At 37.6% G+C, this 15414-nt stretch overlaps 1 protein-coding gene across 13 annotated transcripts in view; it reads right to left on the bottom strand.

The window, feature by feature from the left end:
- CTNNA2 (catenin alpha 2) overlaps positions 1-15414 on the bottom strand; it is a 1423217-nt gene that overhangs the window by 287744 nt on the left and 1120059 nt on the right. The window lies entirely within an intron of this gene.

The raw sequence follows: 15414 nt of genomic DNA, 5'->3' as shown, positions 1-15414 counted from the left end.
AGGCAAAACAGCAAGACAGGAGAACAGTTATTTTTAGCAGTCTCAGTGGTACAGCTTTCTCCTGAGGCAAAACTTAAATCAGATAAGGGTCTCCGAGGACCTGAAAGGAAGGAAACCACCCACTTACTGTATTCAACTTAGTCCTCCCCACACAAACTCGATTTTAGAAACAGAACTAGAAAACATGTTAGAGAATATTTAAGGATGACACACTGCAGTAAACGCTAGGAACCACATTTCAACAACTGTTAGATGCTATTACCACTCCCGTTGCATGCAAGAAAATTAGCTGTAATTGGGTAAGCGACACAAGTGTAGCACAGGAATGGGAATTGAGCAGACACTTAATTAATGGTATTGGGAGAAGGGAAATGGGATTAATGAATGGTTGATATAAATTCCGTTTTGCCATTGGGTTAATCACTGGTCTCATGAAAATTTATTTCCTGGCTAAGATTTATAGCAGGGGTTTTAAATATTTTATTACATTCTGAATAATTTCTGACTGGCATTGTAATTTCCAGAATCATACTAGCCACATTATTTATTGGTGTGTATACCTGCTACCCATATGCACGCACCATTATAAGAATGTGGCAGGACTCAATTCTAAGTACAGAAATCCTCATGCAAATAGAGGAGGATAACTTTGATTTGACATTTTGTTTATATAATTAGGGCCTCACCAATGATTCATCACCACAAAGGTGATGAATTCCATGTCTGAAGAACAAAGCCCAATCTTAGTGTTGTTTCAGTCACCGGAGCATTTACTGAGCCTGGCTTTATTTAAGAGAGCTGGTAAAATCATGTAGCATGCTTGAGATTTTTGAGTCTTTCAATCTTCAATTTAATTCTTATACTTAGCATTATCATGGAGCTATTTTTAGTTATTTTTGCTTTGCTTGTACTGTCAAATCGAAGTACCTCTGAATTCAAGCAATGGCATCATTTTTTTTTCTTTTTAATGTTTTTAAAAAGCATTTCCCGAGAAAAAATATTTCTGTGCTTGTTTTTCACCATATCTAAATTCATTTCTTGTACTTATATTGATTTTCTGTATTAAAATGTATCTTGCAGGATTTTTTAAACCAAAATAATTATTTAGGATATGTCTTTGTAAAAATACAATTTCCGAAAAATATAAGTACATCTAGATGAATTAGTTAATAAGTTAGAACAGCTTGAATTTACTGTGACTTTTTTTTTTGAGACAATGTCTTGCTGTATTGCCCAGGCTAGAATGCCATGGTGCAGTGGTAATTCACAGGCCTGATATATACCAAACCTAAGCCTCAAACTCCTGGGCTGAAGCGATCCTCCTGGCTCAGCCTCCCAAGTAGCTGGGATTACAGGCATGCACCACCACGCCCAGTTCCTAACATTTATTGTTAATACTATTATGGAACAAGAACACATTGGTAACAAGAGAATTCGTACACAACATTTACAGAAAACTGGTTCTTATGGGTAAGACGTGCAGAGAGAGTAAATGATCAACTCCAGCCGATAAATGTAGAGCTGACACATTTGTTGCAAAAAGATTCTTGGCCTTGTAGAGAGAGACTCTTTTAAAAACGTTGTTTCCACTTAAATATTAGATTCCACTTAAATATTAGATTCATGTATTAACCAGTAAAGATATCTCATTTCTAGTAATTTCAGCATCTAAAATGACAAGTGAGCTTTGCACAGTTACTTTTCTTAGGCCCTGTGTGATGTGAAATAATTAAGAGTGTTATTACTCCCCTTCCACGGATGAGAAAAAAGATTCAAGAAGATTGAGTGGCTTCCTAAGATGTGTAACCGTAAGCACAAATCAAAAAAGAAAAAGTAAATGATTCTCTCTGTTGAAAATAGAGAAGAGACCTCTACCTCATCCTTTTTCTTGCTTTAGAAAACTTGTAAATTATTTTTCAGTCTCTTTTAAATGTATGTAAATCTTTTTCAAAGTTAAATAAGCCTCTTGCCAGCCTTATAATGGAGGAGTGTCTTTCTCAAGGACCTCGGAACTATCTCTTTGAAATGTAATCAAGGAAGAAAGCATCCTCATCAACCAGTTCTGTGGCAGGGGTAGGAACCTAACTTCATTAGGTTCCTTTCTCCAAGTTGCAAAACTGCCTCATGTCATAAAGATAAGAGTTTATTTTTCTTTGAGACAAAGCCAATTAGCTAAAACAGATGGTCACCCTAATTACCAAGTGAATTCAGGTTGAACTGTGTGTGACAAATGGTGTCAAGTCCTCTTACTAGAGGACTAGTTACAGTTTATCTTAAGAACATGTATGGAATGGGTTGCATCTGTTTGGCTTTTTAAAAAGGTGGGATTTCTTTTTGTCTTTGCAATCTCTTAGTAGGCGGTCTACGACGCACATCATATTCTTGTTTAGTACTTATTCAAGAATGAAACCATTTTCTTTCTCTTCCACCTTCATGGAGAGGTTTTGGGGGAAGGAGGAGATTTTGTTCTTAATTATATTTCCCCAACAGGTGACACACATAATAAACAACAGATGGAGTTCAGGCCAGGCCTCCAGAATCCATCCCTTGCACCTCCCTGTTCATCACAGCTACTAATCCTGCTGTATTATTCTAGTTGTGACTGTGTCATGTCATGATTTTTAAAATGTCCTTTTTTGGGAACTGGTACTATGTGTCACCCAAATGGAAGTCAAACTACTGATGTGTGGTCTTAGAAATAAGAATAAGCCATTAAAGAAACTACATGAAGTTTGTGAACATTTACTTTAACCATAATCCTTAGGATTACCTTCACTTTATGAAACAAGAATGACAGTTTTTGTTGTTATATATTCAGAACCCAGTGAGCTACAATACATTTTGCACCCATGCTGAGCAAAAAACGAATATAATGGTGTGGTCCAAGTGAGGAACGAGTAAAGTTATGGTTGTTGTTTAATTTTTAACCACTTATTACTATTAAGAAATGCATTTCTATTTCCTCATGAGGACTCGCAGATAATTCTTATGATTTCCTGAGAAGGCCTGAATATTTGACCCAGTTCGAGTAATAAAGATCCATTACCTCTTCAGGTTGATGTTCCATCTGCTAGAAAACCAATTTGTAGCCTGCAAAAATTGGAATTACACAGCTCTTAATGGGAGAACAAAATAAAGGGGTTGGAGGCAATGAAGGCCAGCTGGGAGAAAAAAATGTGAGGACCTTGTTCATATGATATCCGTGCATACCATCCATTCCCAGGGTAAAAATCAGGTTCTGGCAAATCATCTATTTAAAAAAAGCACTATAATAAGTTTAATAATTAATAACTAGTAATAAACAAATTAATAATAATCAATAGCAAGTATCAATAGAACATTAACAGTAGCATATTCAAGTTAGTGGTTTAGAGCGACAAACTCCAGGTTATGCATAGATCTCTATGACATGAGAAATCTTACCAGAAAGCAAGTAAGTCAAAATGCTATCATTATAGATTAACTTTAACTTCATTTAAAAAAATAAAACATTTGCAAACATCGCCCTTCTGATTCACTTGTACTTCTGTTCTAGAGAAGCGGTTTGTAAGCAGGGTCACTCACATGTACTCCCTAAGCATATGCAGGGACTGATTAATCATAGAGTACACTGTCAGGACACTTTTAATACAACAATTGCTAGATCCTCAAACTCCATTAGTATTGTGACCTAAAATTAGTCTTAGATGCTCCTGTGGTTGAAATTCTCCTTTTCCACTTTCACTCTTACCACTCTCCCATTTTACAAAATACAGGCACAATTCTCACCTATTCTATATCTTACTAAAGTATGCTGCTCTGAGGTGTAAAAAAACCCTCAAGTCCTACCAAAAGGGATAATTAGACAATTATTTTAATCCAAGTACCCTAATAGCTACCTCCATCTCTCTATAATACGTATTTTCAAAAAATACACCTTGTGTCATAATTATCCATCAAAAATGGTTAATAGTTTTGATCAGTTGTGTGTTACTTATCATAGAAATAGCTCAATGTACAATGAACTTTTCAGCATATATAAACTTATGGTTCACCAGAAAAAAATTAAGTATCAGTTTAAATATTTTGTTTGACTACCTTTTCCAATCCCTTCAAAACAATAAAAAAAATTAGGACTAAATTTAGTGAGAGGTGTTTAAGACCACTACATTAGAAACTATAAAACTTTGCTAAAAGGAATTAAAGACGTAAATAAATGGATGACTATATAATGGTAAAAGATAAGAAAATTCAATTTCATTAAGATGTTAGTTATCCCCAAATTTACTGACAGATTAAATATAATTCCAACAAAATCACAATACCTTGTGTTTCTGGTACAAATTAACAATTTGATTCTAAATTGATATGGAAATATAAGAAAAAAGAAGAGTCAAGATTATGTTGAAGAAAAATTAGGTTGGAAGATTTACTCCATCAGATTTCATAACTTAGTGAAAAGCTGTAATAATGAAGACAGTGTATTATTCCGTTCTTACACCGCTATAAAGAAATACCTGAGACTGAGTAATTTATAAAGAGAAGAGGTTTAATTGGCTTATGGTTCCATAGACTCTAGAGGAAGCATAGTGGCAACTGCTTCCAGGGAGGCCTCAGGAAACTTACAATTAGGTGGAAGCTGAAGGGGAAGCAGGCACATCTTACATGGCCAGAGCAGGAGGAAGAGGGGGAGGTGCTCACACTTTTAAATAATCAGATCTCATGTGAACTCTATCATGACAACAGCACCAAAGGGATGGTGCTAAACGCATTCATGAAGGATCCACCCCCATGATCCAGTCACCTCCCACCAGGCTCCACCTCCAACATTGGGGATTACAACTGAACATGAGTTTAAGTGGGGATACAGATCCAAACCATATCAGACAGTGTATTATTGGCATAAATGTAGATAAAAAGCTCAGTAGAACCAAATAGAGTCCTAAAATTCACTTAAACACATATGGCCACTTTATTTTTAATAATAATATCAATCCAATTTGATATGGATAGAAGGATTTATTTATTTAATTATTTATTTTTTAAAATTTATTTTAGAGACAGGGTCCTGCCATATTGCCCAGGCTGGTCTTGAACTCCTGAGCTCAAGTTATACTCCTGCCTCAACCTCCCAAAATGCTGGTGATTACAGGTGTGAGCCATCATACTCAGCGGCCAAAAAGTTTTTTTTTTTTTTAAATTATTGAGCCTATAGTAATGGAATTAAAAAAATCAATAAAAATATTCAATTCTAAAAATATATTGCTTTAGAATCAATTTCTGTGATAGGATAGAATGGAAACACCAATGCAAAAAGGAAAAAGAATGAAGCAATGTTTGAAAATGTTATAAAGAACCTCTTCATGTTTTTTTTTAATGAGTGACAGTGATATTTCTGTTCCATTTGTTATATTTCAGAAGAGTGATGTGAGAGTTTTACTTTACAATGTTAACATATTCAATATACTAGAAAGTGCATCCTTTGCAACAGGTTAGACTTGAGATATAACATTTTATATATCTACTTAAAGATATACAAGGAAATACATACTTTTTCAAAAATTATTTAAGGGACGTACGAGCTAAACAAAAAAGTAGAATAGTGGCTGGGCACAATGGCTCACGCCTATAATCCCAGCACTTTGGGAGGCTCAGGCAGGTAGATAACCTGAGGGGTCAGGAGTTCAAAACCAGCCTGGCCAACATGGTGAAACCCCATTTCTACTAAAAATACAAAAATTAGCCAGGTGTGGTGGTGGGCACCTGTAATTCCAGCTACTCAGGAGGCTGAGGCAGGAGAATTGCTTGAACCTGGGAGGCAGAGCTTGCAGTGAGCCAAGATTGCGCCATTGCACTCCAGCCTTGGTGACAAGACTGAAACTCCATCTCAAAAAAAAAAAAAGTAGAATACTACTGACATAGACCTCATTCATACATTTATTTAGCAAAAATATTTTGATATCTATTACATGTCAGACACTCTTCAAGCCTAAAATACTAGTAAGCAATGGTTAATGACTATTGAAGGCTTACTCCTTGCCAGGCACTGTCCTAAGGACTTTGTAAGTAAGCATTAACTGAATTTATTTTCACATCGCTCCTGTGAATAGGTACTTAGAGTATCCTTACTTTCTGGATGACAAAACTAAGGCACAAAAAGGCTATAGATGTTTCCCCGGTTCACAATGCTAAGGAATGAACAAGAAGGACATAGTGTCTGCCCCCACAGAGCCTACCTTCATGAAGACTAGAAGTTAGGCAGCCCGATTTATATCTAGCTTTGAGTGTCACATGCAAAGATAAGCGCCACCTCTACCCTCTCATGTTCTAAGAGCACCCTGTATTACCAAATGTCAATAAGAAAATCAATTTCAGAGATGGCTTCTCTTAGCACGGTTCCGGGTCAGGCAGTAGCTGTTGACAATCTATGAAGGTAAGTATCTGATGGTATTACCTATGTGAATCAAATAGGTTATAAATTTGCCCAAGTCCTTGGAACCAGGAACCCTGACCTTGTCTTTTATTCTCAGTGCTTGAGTGCCAAATAGGTGGTTTTGACTAGAAGAGTCATATTGATTCTTCCGTCTTTAGTATGCAAGCATCAAGATATATCAAGATACTGATGAGATCCTCCTTTTTCCTATATTCTGCCACACATCATTGGTCCCACTTGGAATCGGGGAGCAGGGAAGAAGAGCTGGTTCCATCTATCTGTCAATTCAGTCTGTCCATAGAGGCATCTGCTTTGTGCCCAGCTCTACAATAGGCACTGTCAGAGATGAGGATATCGAAAAGACTTCCTGGCCTCTGGAGATGCACAAAAGGAGGGGGCACTATGAACATAAATACCAAATACAGATAGACTATGAGATTGCTGAAATATATCTACAGAACATCATGCTACCTTCTTTCTTTCCTTTCCTTCCCCTTTTGACTATTTTCCTTCCTTTCTTACCAAAAAAAAAAAAAAAAAAAAAAAAAAAAAAAAAAAAAAGCTATTTTGAATGCCTCCTGGCAAGGCAACTAAAAGGTAAGCCTTCAGGGGTCTGTGGTGATGAACGGATACCATGGACTAATTAAATGAAAACTACTGTTTTCTATCATAACCATTCACTGACCTTTTTCTTTGCTATAATTTAAGCACTCCTCAAGGGGTGCATATGACTTCCAGTTTGTGCTTGATTATGAGTGGTTAGCCTGCCTGAAGTTAACACTCCTATCTACCTTCCTACCTTCTCCAGTGAGATAAATTCAATCCAAAAATATTAATACGACTCCTCGCTATGCCTCTAGACTTTTGAGGAGATCCATAGCACTTGCCTGGTTTATCTTATAAACTTGATACCAAAAGGTATTTTGATTCAGCCATACACAAATACCTGGCCTCTAAGTGCTTTCAAACTAGTTGAGAGACAAGAAAAATGCCCCCAAAGAGACTTCCTAAGACAGCTGACTGATAAGTGTTGAATGAATGGCGTCGACAAAAATACTTGGAGGTTCCCTGGATGGTAAGATTAATGATGGCTGCAATGATCCTGGCCATTAAAATGGCCGGCACATTTTAGTTACTGTTTCTATTTCCCCCCTCTATTATTTTTTCCCATGACAGTTCTTCCTTCTGTTCTCTCCCATTTCTGCACTCTCAAACCTTGGTTTCTTCTCTCTGTATGGTTCATCCCCACATCTCCATTGCCAGGACAGTGGCTGGCCCATCATAGGTACACAATAAATGTTTATTATTGGATGAGAATAGCTCAGGATGTTTGCGCCGGAAGAAGTCTTGGAGACCACTCTTTTATAACTGAGTTACAGAGAGACTAAGAGATTGCAGGATTCGCAGTTGGAATCAGCAGTGTGGAATCTTGGTGAGCTCACTCTAGGTATAATGATGTTTTTACCATGTCTTGCTGCCCCTGTTTATGTTCAAAGCAAATACAGATTCCATTTTCTGTCCATTAGTCACCTTTGTGCCAATGTGAGGTTAAATCCACTTACCTGGTTTTTGGCTTTTATAGACAGCCAACTTCTTTTATCACTAACCATTGGTCAAAGCTATTTTCAAGAAGAAAATCAGGCCCAGCAGGCATGTTCCCTATCTTATTGCTCTGCGGGCTGCTTTGCAGAGAGAAAAAAGAAACAAAGTGAAACAAAAGCCAAAAAGGGCCAAACTATTATATAATTGACATAACAGGGTTGCCAAGGATAAAGAGGGATCCAGCGGGAGGACAGTGATTATTTTGAAGAGTGCAATGGACAGGCTAAGAAATGGAATCTTTTTGGGGGAAAAAAAAAAAAGAACAATGTGACTGTGCTATTTACCCAGCAATATAGACCATGGAAGGTGAATACTTTTTTGGGGTATCATTAATTTTAACCTCAGGGCAGTAAAAATTGTTCTACCTAAGTAAAAATGGTAGTTTAACGTTCATGGAAAACAAGACTTTTAAAATTATCTAAGAGTTCAAAAAAGAAAGAAAGAAAAAGTTGTCCAATGGGAACAAAAATAGAAAAGTTCATCATACATAATGGAGCATCTTTACTGATGAGAACTGGTGTTTCCCTAAAACTAAAGAGACAAGAGGTTACTTGCCTGAGGCATGATGATCACTAGAATATCAGTCAGGACTGTGTGTGGCAGCGTGTAGCCAAAACCCAGTAAAGAACAGCTTAATAAGTACGATGCTTATTGTTCTTACATAGCAAGAAGTTGTGCAGAAGACTAATCAGGGCTTGTACAGTGGCCCAAGGGAGTCAAGTTGGCATCCCTATCATCCTCAGAATGTAGCTCTCATCCTCATCATCAAAAAGGAATTGCTGAGCCTCCAGACATCATGCCCATATGCCAGGCAAGATGGGGAAAAGAGAAGAGCAAAAAGAGCATGCAGACTTTTTATCAGAAAAACGATCTGTCCTAGATGGCTTCTGTTTACATCTCATTGGCCAAAACTACGCCACGTGGCTTCTCCTAGCAGGAGGAGAGTCTGTAAAGTCAACATTTTTGCTTTTTAGCTGAGAACATTGCCAGGCTGGACAGTGATATTACTAAGGAAAAAAAGAGAGAATGGATATGTGGTAGGCATATAGGGATGTCTGCTACAATTAGAAAGATTCATTGCCAAATGGCCCCTGACTAATACAGAAACTGCAGTGGTAAACCAGCACATGATAAACCAGCCCTTACCCTGTCCACATCAGTGCCCTGGACATTGGGAGGCAGACAAATAAACACCACGAATCCTACCACTAAGTGCACTCCCTGTACAAGGTATTAGAGTGGTTTAGAGGTGAAAGAAACACCCACACTTCTCTGTCCACCTTCCCATCTGGAGCAACAATCCCTGACCCAGCACCCCTGTCAGCAGATCTTCTGGCATACAACTGAAGCCCTCCAGTGAGTAGCAAGGGCGATCTAGACCCTCACTGTCAGAGTATGGGCCCAGACCAGCAGCTTTAGCACATGAGTTTGAGAAACACTGATGTAGAAGTAATATCACTTCCAGAGAACAGCGCTATTTATTAGAAAAAAAAATCTTCCACATGCTGTGTTGGAAATATATTTCCCTATCATTCTGCACATGATCAAGTTATGTATTCAAATATTTGAATTACAGAAATGCTATCCTCCCTAAGACTTCTCTTCTAAAATTCCCCCGAAACTCCTTATCCCATTTGCTTTCACAATCGTCACAACACTGGTAATTCTGTTTGTGTTTACTTGTACCTTTGTCCCCTCAAAATTCTATCTCCAGGAATCCACATCACCCTAAAGATGCCCTCTGTTTTTGCAAGAGGGAAAATGGAGGCCATATGACTCATGATCTTTTCTAGTTATGCTTCTAGTGGGTGAGTGATTTGGTTATGATGGCATTGGACAAAAAGACTTTTCAAATCAAGCACCTTTATTATATCCTCCCCCCTCTTCTCCTCTGTAGTATATTCCCATCTTCACCCACCAACTCCCTCCTACATGTGCACTCCCTTCTAGAATTCCATCCCCTGATATTCTCCAGTGATGACATTTTAATTTCTGTCTTGTTTCTTTCAATAAAGTGTTTGGATAGGAGTACTCCTGAAGTTAGGGTGCCACAACTGAAGAAGTGCAAGGGACTCATTAGTTGAAGGTTAAGGAGAAGAAATTCTGAAAGAGGCTCAGTTGTGAGTGGTTAACTGCTTTGACCAAATTCTCAGGGGCAAACTCTGGTTCTCTCATTTACCTCCATTTACCCTGGCAACCACCTCCCTCCTTTGGCTGTATTAACATATCTCCTGAAACCCGGAGCACAGAGAGCCTGTGTCAGTGAACAAAGCATGTGGAATGAGGGTTTTTTTTTTCACATTTAAGCAATTTCCTAAATTAGGCTCTTTTGGCAGCTGTATTAATACAAGCCACTAAGATATTATTTAGTACCTTGCTGCTCCAGGGCACTAAATAATGTCACATTTTCAAAGCATAATGCCATTAGAGTTTATAAAGCACTTTCACCTGGGTTGTCTCATTCGATCTTGGCAAAAGCTCAGTGCAAAAAGTAGAAGTGGTGCATAATCATTGTTTTGTAATGATATAGATGCTCCTGTTATGAGCTCATGCAGTAAATATGTTAGAGGCAGAGGTAGGTCTAGAACATCTGTCTCTTAACTATTTGTTCAGAATTAGTCTCACAGTGGCATAAAGGAGTAAAGAGCCTCAATTAAGGGATATGTGATCTTTGTGTTATAGATATTTTTTAAATGTAAATGTATTCAATTCAGCTGGACACATGGTAGCTCAATATATTATAGGTTATAGTAGAAAGGAGAGAATAGTTAACAAGATTCTAACCTGTGTGGTATGTCCGATATTTGACAACAGAAGACAATTTCATCGTACTTATGCAAGCTACCATATAACTCCATTAAGTTAGAAAACGGTAGTAGTTCTTGGGCTGTTTTATCCAGTCTTATATTGTCATGGCAGAATTTTGTCCCTTATTGCTTGAAAATTACTCCCTTCCCTACCCCCAGTACCTACTTTGCTATTTATCAGGGGCCTGAGAATCTAAATGTAGAATCTAAATCTAAATCTAAATGGGGGGGGGAATGCTAATGATTGATAAGCAAGAGAGCTCTGGCCATGATAAAGATGATCTAGGACTGAGCATTTTGGTGGAACAAGATGAACTAGGTTTCTTGGGGAAGACAGTCACATCTAAACCTCCTGAACACTCATTTAGAGGGTTTTGTCTTCTCAAGCACTGATACATGTACTGTCCTAATAGATGTAATGAACCTACTTCCCCAGAAGAAACATCTTTTTTGGAATCTTTATTTTTTTTTTAAAGTAACCTCTTGATCTGACATAATTCGTGGGAAACTACAGTGGGGGGTCATATGTGGTCAGGAAGAAGTTAAAAATATCTTCATTGTCTGGTACTCCATGCAATGGAATCAACTGAAGATACATTTGTCTTATAATAAACTCAAATAAATAGCTTAATTAGATGAAGCACATAGTTCTCCTGAGATCTTTTACAGTACTCATTGACTATCATTTCAAGAAATGGCATATTTCCACAATCTATTAAATAATAAATCATGCCAGTAAACATACAAAGTGACAAACTAAGAAAGCGATCTTTTGGGGACCAAGCAACCATTCCTTTGCAATTCTTAGAAGCAAAGTATTTACTTAAAGATCCCAGTGGAGGAATTCTTACTGCTGATGAAGTGTCCTATCCAAACATTTACCTAAAAGTACAATTGGCATTAGACTCATTGCATGAATCAATGACTGCTGCTAGTTGGCTTTCTAATCACCAACTATAGTTGAGTTTACATTTAATATGAATCCTGACCAGCAGAAATATCAGTTGGGGACATGTAGATTACATGGCAGAGTAGTAAGGCATTTTCAAAATCCATTACATTAGCCTCAGGCAATAAAAAAACGGCTCATTTATAGGTTGCTCTCTAGGTAGGTTCAAGACATTGATTCACTAGAAGCACTTTTTTTTTTATTGTTTTATTATTATCAGCATGCAAATTTTCAGATTAGCTCAGCCTTGACTTACTCATGTCAGAGAAATAGCTTTAAAATGACATGACTTTGAGGACCAACTTATATTACTTGAAAGCTGGATTGCTACATCGAAAAATATTAAAAACATAACCCTTGATTCCAAATTCTCCCTTGCAGTGGGCACACTCAAGGTGAATGAGGGTTCCACTCTGGGAAGACAGACATGAAAGAACAAAAACGTAGCACCCTATTAGAGGAGCTTCCCTCTGTGTCCCTGCAAAGACTGGAAAGGTCTGGAAATGGTCAGTAGTTGTCAACTTTCCCCAACTATAAAATTGAGTGGCTAATATGCTGAATGTTAATTAGATCATCAACTAAGCAAGTAACTAGCACATGGTAAGTGCTCAGTTAATACTGACATTAAAGTGAGAAAGAATGAGCATCATGGAAAAAAAGATAAAATTAGCCCAAACTGGTAGACTAAAGTACCGAATTTGGCCAGAGCATCATGCCTGTTTTGAAGGAAAAAAATGAGAGCAAAGTATTACACCACGATTTTAGTTATTTTCAAAGTACGGCAGCAACTCTCAAATGTGAAATTAACGCCCCTCTGCTTACCCCCCATGCATGTTAAAGCAAATTAAATTTCATGCCAAATCACCCAGGCAGTTAGCGAGCAGCACAATTTCAATCTGTAGGATTTAAACTGATTGCTCTAAAAATATAATTCACCAATCGGGCAGCACTGAAGTCAAACATGGTGTTCTTTAGTCATTTCTCCTGACAAGTTATTTTCCCAGGAATGTGGCCATGGTGAACTGCAGGTTGACTCATCTCATAGAAGTGAGAGGTTTTATTCTCATCTGCAACCCAGACACAGCAGGGAATAATAAACTGACCTGTTGGAGGCATGGAGTTCTTCCCCTGGCTATAGGTGAGTATTACATTTAGGCTCTATTGACCAGACAACAAAATGCTTCCTAGTTCAAAGAGCCACTTTCTCTATGTGGGGAAAGAGGTCACTTTTGGTTCCCTATTTTTATCACATTTAATCACATTTGCAACTGGAATGTATGTGTGTGTGTATGTGTTTCATTTTTAACCTGAATCTTACTTGCTATAGTAGGAATCTGTTTCTTTTTATTCTTTTATTCTGTTCTCAATGGTTGTAGGAGTGTTCTAACAAAATGTATATAAGTGACTGTTAGAGCTCATCACGAGAAAGAATAATGATCAAACTCATTTGCTTTCTTCAGTTCAGGCTTTAGGTCATCTGAAGTGTTAGCTTAAACCCTGCATTCTGCCTTATTTGGAGTTGTTTCCAAAATCATTGTCACATGAGAGTTTTTACTAAAGTCCCCCATTTTGAAAAGTGCAGGTGTTAGATTCAAACATCTAGAAGACTGCTGTCACGCTTGAGGCTGCTGTTAATATTAACAGAGAATCTCAAATTCCTCAATTCATGAAAACAGTCATTGAGCCATGGTTGTTGGGGCACTGGTGGTGGGTAAGCAGTTATCTTCCAGATATAATCAAGGCAATGCCAGAGTTCAAATTGGCTCCAAGTGCTTTACCACATTCATTTATTTAATTTTCATTAAAATCCTAGGTAGAAAAATATTTTTTCCATTATAAATTACTACAAGGTATGGACTCTTAGTCTTACTTGGAGAGGTTCAATCAAGGAACAGAAAGCTAGCATTCATGTAATCAGGACAAGTTCCTTTGTGTTTAACTAGAATGATGAATGTTCTATGTGCCACTTCTTGCAGCAACTGCGTTGCACTTGATCTTCAACACTGACATGTCTACATAATTATTTTGCAGTAAGCATAAGAAATCTGAACAAATGATTAGCGGGCATCTATCTAAATGATGGTACAGTTTTAAAGAAACTATTTTAGTTTTAACATAGAGAATAAGAATGCTACACTAAAATAAAACTTACCATTTCATTTGGAAATCTGTGTAAATGTCCTTGACTGTCAAATGACTCAGTTGGCACTATGGGCATTTAGTGGTCAGGGCCAAGGATTCCAAACTTTCTGTCAAAGCCCAGCAGTCCCTCATACTGAAAATTTATCCACTGAAAAATGCCAAAAGCTCACCCCTAGTTCTGAAGCATGACAGTTTAAGGAATACCTTCTCTTGCTCTGCAGTTATATTTATATTTAAATGATACTTCTACAGAATTGAAGATTCATTCATACTCCATTGTATTTTAAATATCTTCCTAGAATTTATTGTTGCTGTTAATAAAATATTTTAGAAAATCTTTCATAAATATAGACCATATAAAAATCAGCTTCAATTTAGCCCCTGGACTAGTCATCACAATTTCAAATAAGTTGAAAGAAAAGTTCTTAATCAAAAAAGATAACGGAGGAGAGTGGCAATTCAAAGGGGAAAAGATGGCAGAAGAGAAAATGAACAGGAGAGCTGAGTACGGTGGCTCACGCCTGAATGCCAGCAACTCCAGAGGCTAAGGCAGGAGGATAGCTTGAGCCCAACAATTCAAGACCAGCCTAAGCAACATAGCAAGACCCCATTTATTTAATTCATTCATTCATTAAAATGAACAGGAGAAAGGGTAGAATCTAGGGATATAACAAGATACCAGTGAAAATAAAGTGGGAGGCAGTGGAAGTTAAAGAAATAAAGACAAATTGAGGAGAGACCTGGAAAACAGGAAAAAAAAAAAGGAAGGTGGAAGATCTCTGCTTCTGTATATTACTCATAAACATGGTGATTGTAACAGGAAATGGTAATCAGAACATGGGGCCAGAACTCCCCTACCAGGATCTCCTTTTTGGCTTTCCTAGGGTTTCAGTATCAAGTTTAGAATAGTTTATGCCAGAATATACCCATCCCCAATAAACAAACGAATCAACATATCAACGAAGCTGCCTTTTTGCTAGCAATCTCTCAGTGTGATGCTATGGAGAAACATGAAGCCATTGGGAGCAAAGATGTTGACAAGCCAAGGTCCTTCTCAGATATACAGAAATTCAAACTCAGAAAAGAATTCACAAGGATATGAAAACAACCAGATGAAAGAATCTGCGTTTTCAGACAGAACAATTCCAGTCTTCATCAGGCAATGAGAACAGGCAGGGACCACAGATGGCATGTTCTGGAAGCTATCATTTAACAAAGTCACTGCTTTGTTAAGTGCCTTTTATGGTTGGCTATGAAGTGGACACTAAAAATCTCAGAAAGTTAATCCGTTTGTCCTTTACATTGTGCCATCTGCTGCAATATATAATCTGAAATAATCTTTTAGTATTTCTGATAGTAGTACTTTTTCCTTCCTTCCAAAGCTTGTCTTTCCTCTGTTGCTTCCTTCCAATCTGACTAGAGCAGCAGCTCTTAGTGAAGCATCTACCTCTTGCGAATTCTTTCAAGCTACCCTACCCAGCGCACCTAACAAACATCTCAAT

This window comes from Symphalangus syndactylus, chromosome 14 (genome assembly GCF_028878055.3).
Source record: "Symphalangus syndactylus isolate Jambi chromosome 14, NHGRI_mSymSyn1-v2.1_pri, whole genome shotgun sequence".
In the NCBI taxonomy this organism is placed as follows: Eukaryota; Metazoa; Chordata; class Mammalia; order Primates; family Hylobatidae; genus Symphalangus; species Symphalangus syndactylus.
The sequence above is the reverse complement of the archived record's forward strand: the minus strand, read 5'-3'. Positions and strand labels throughout refer to the sequence as shown.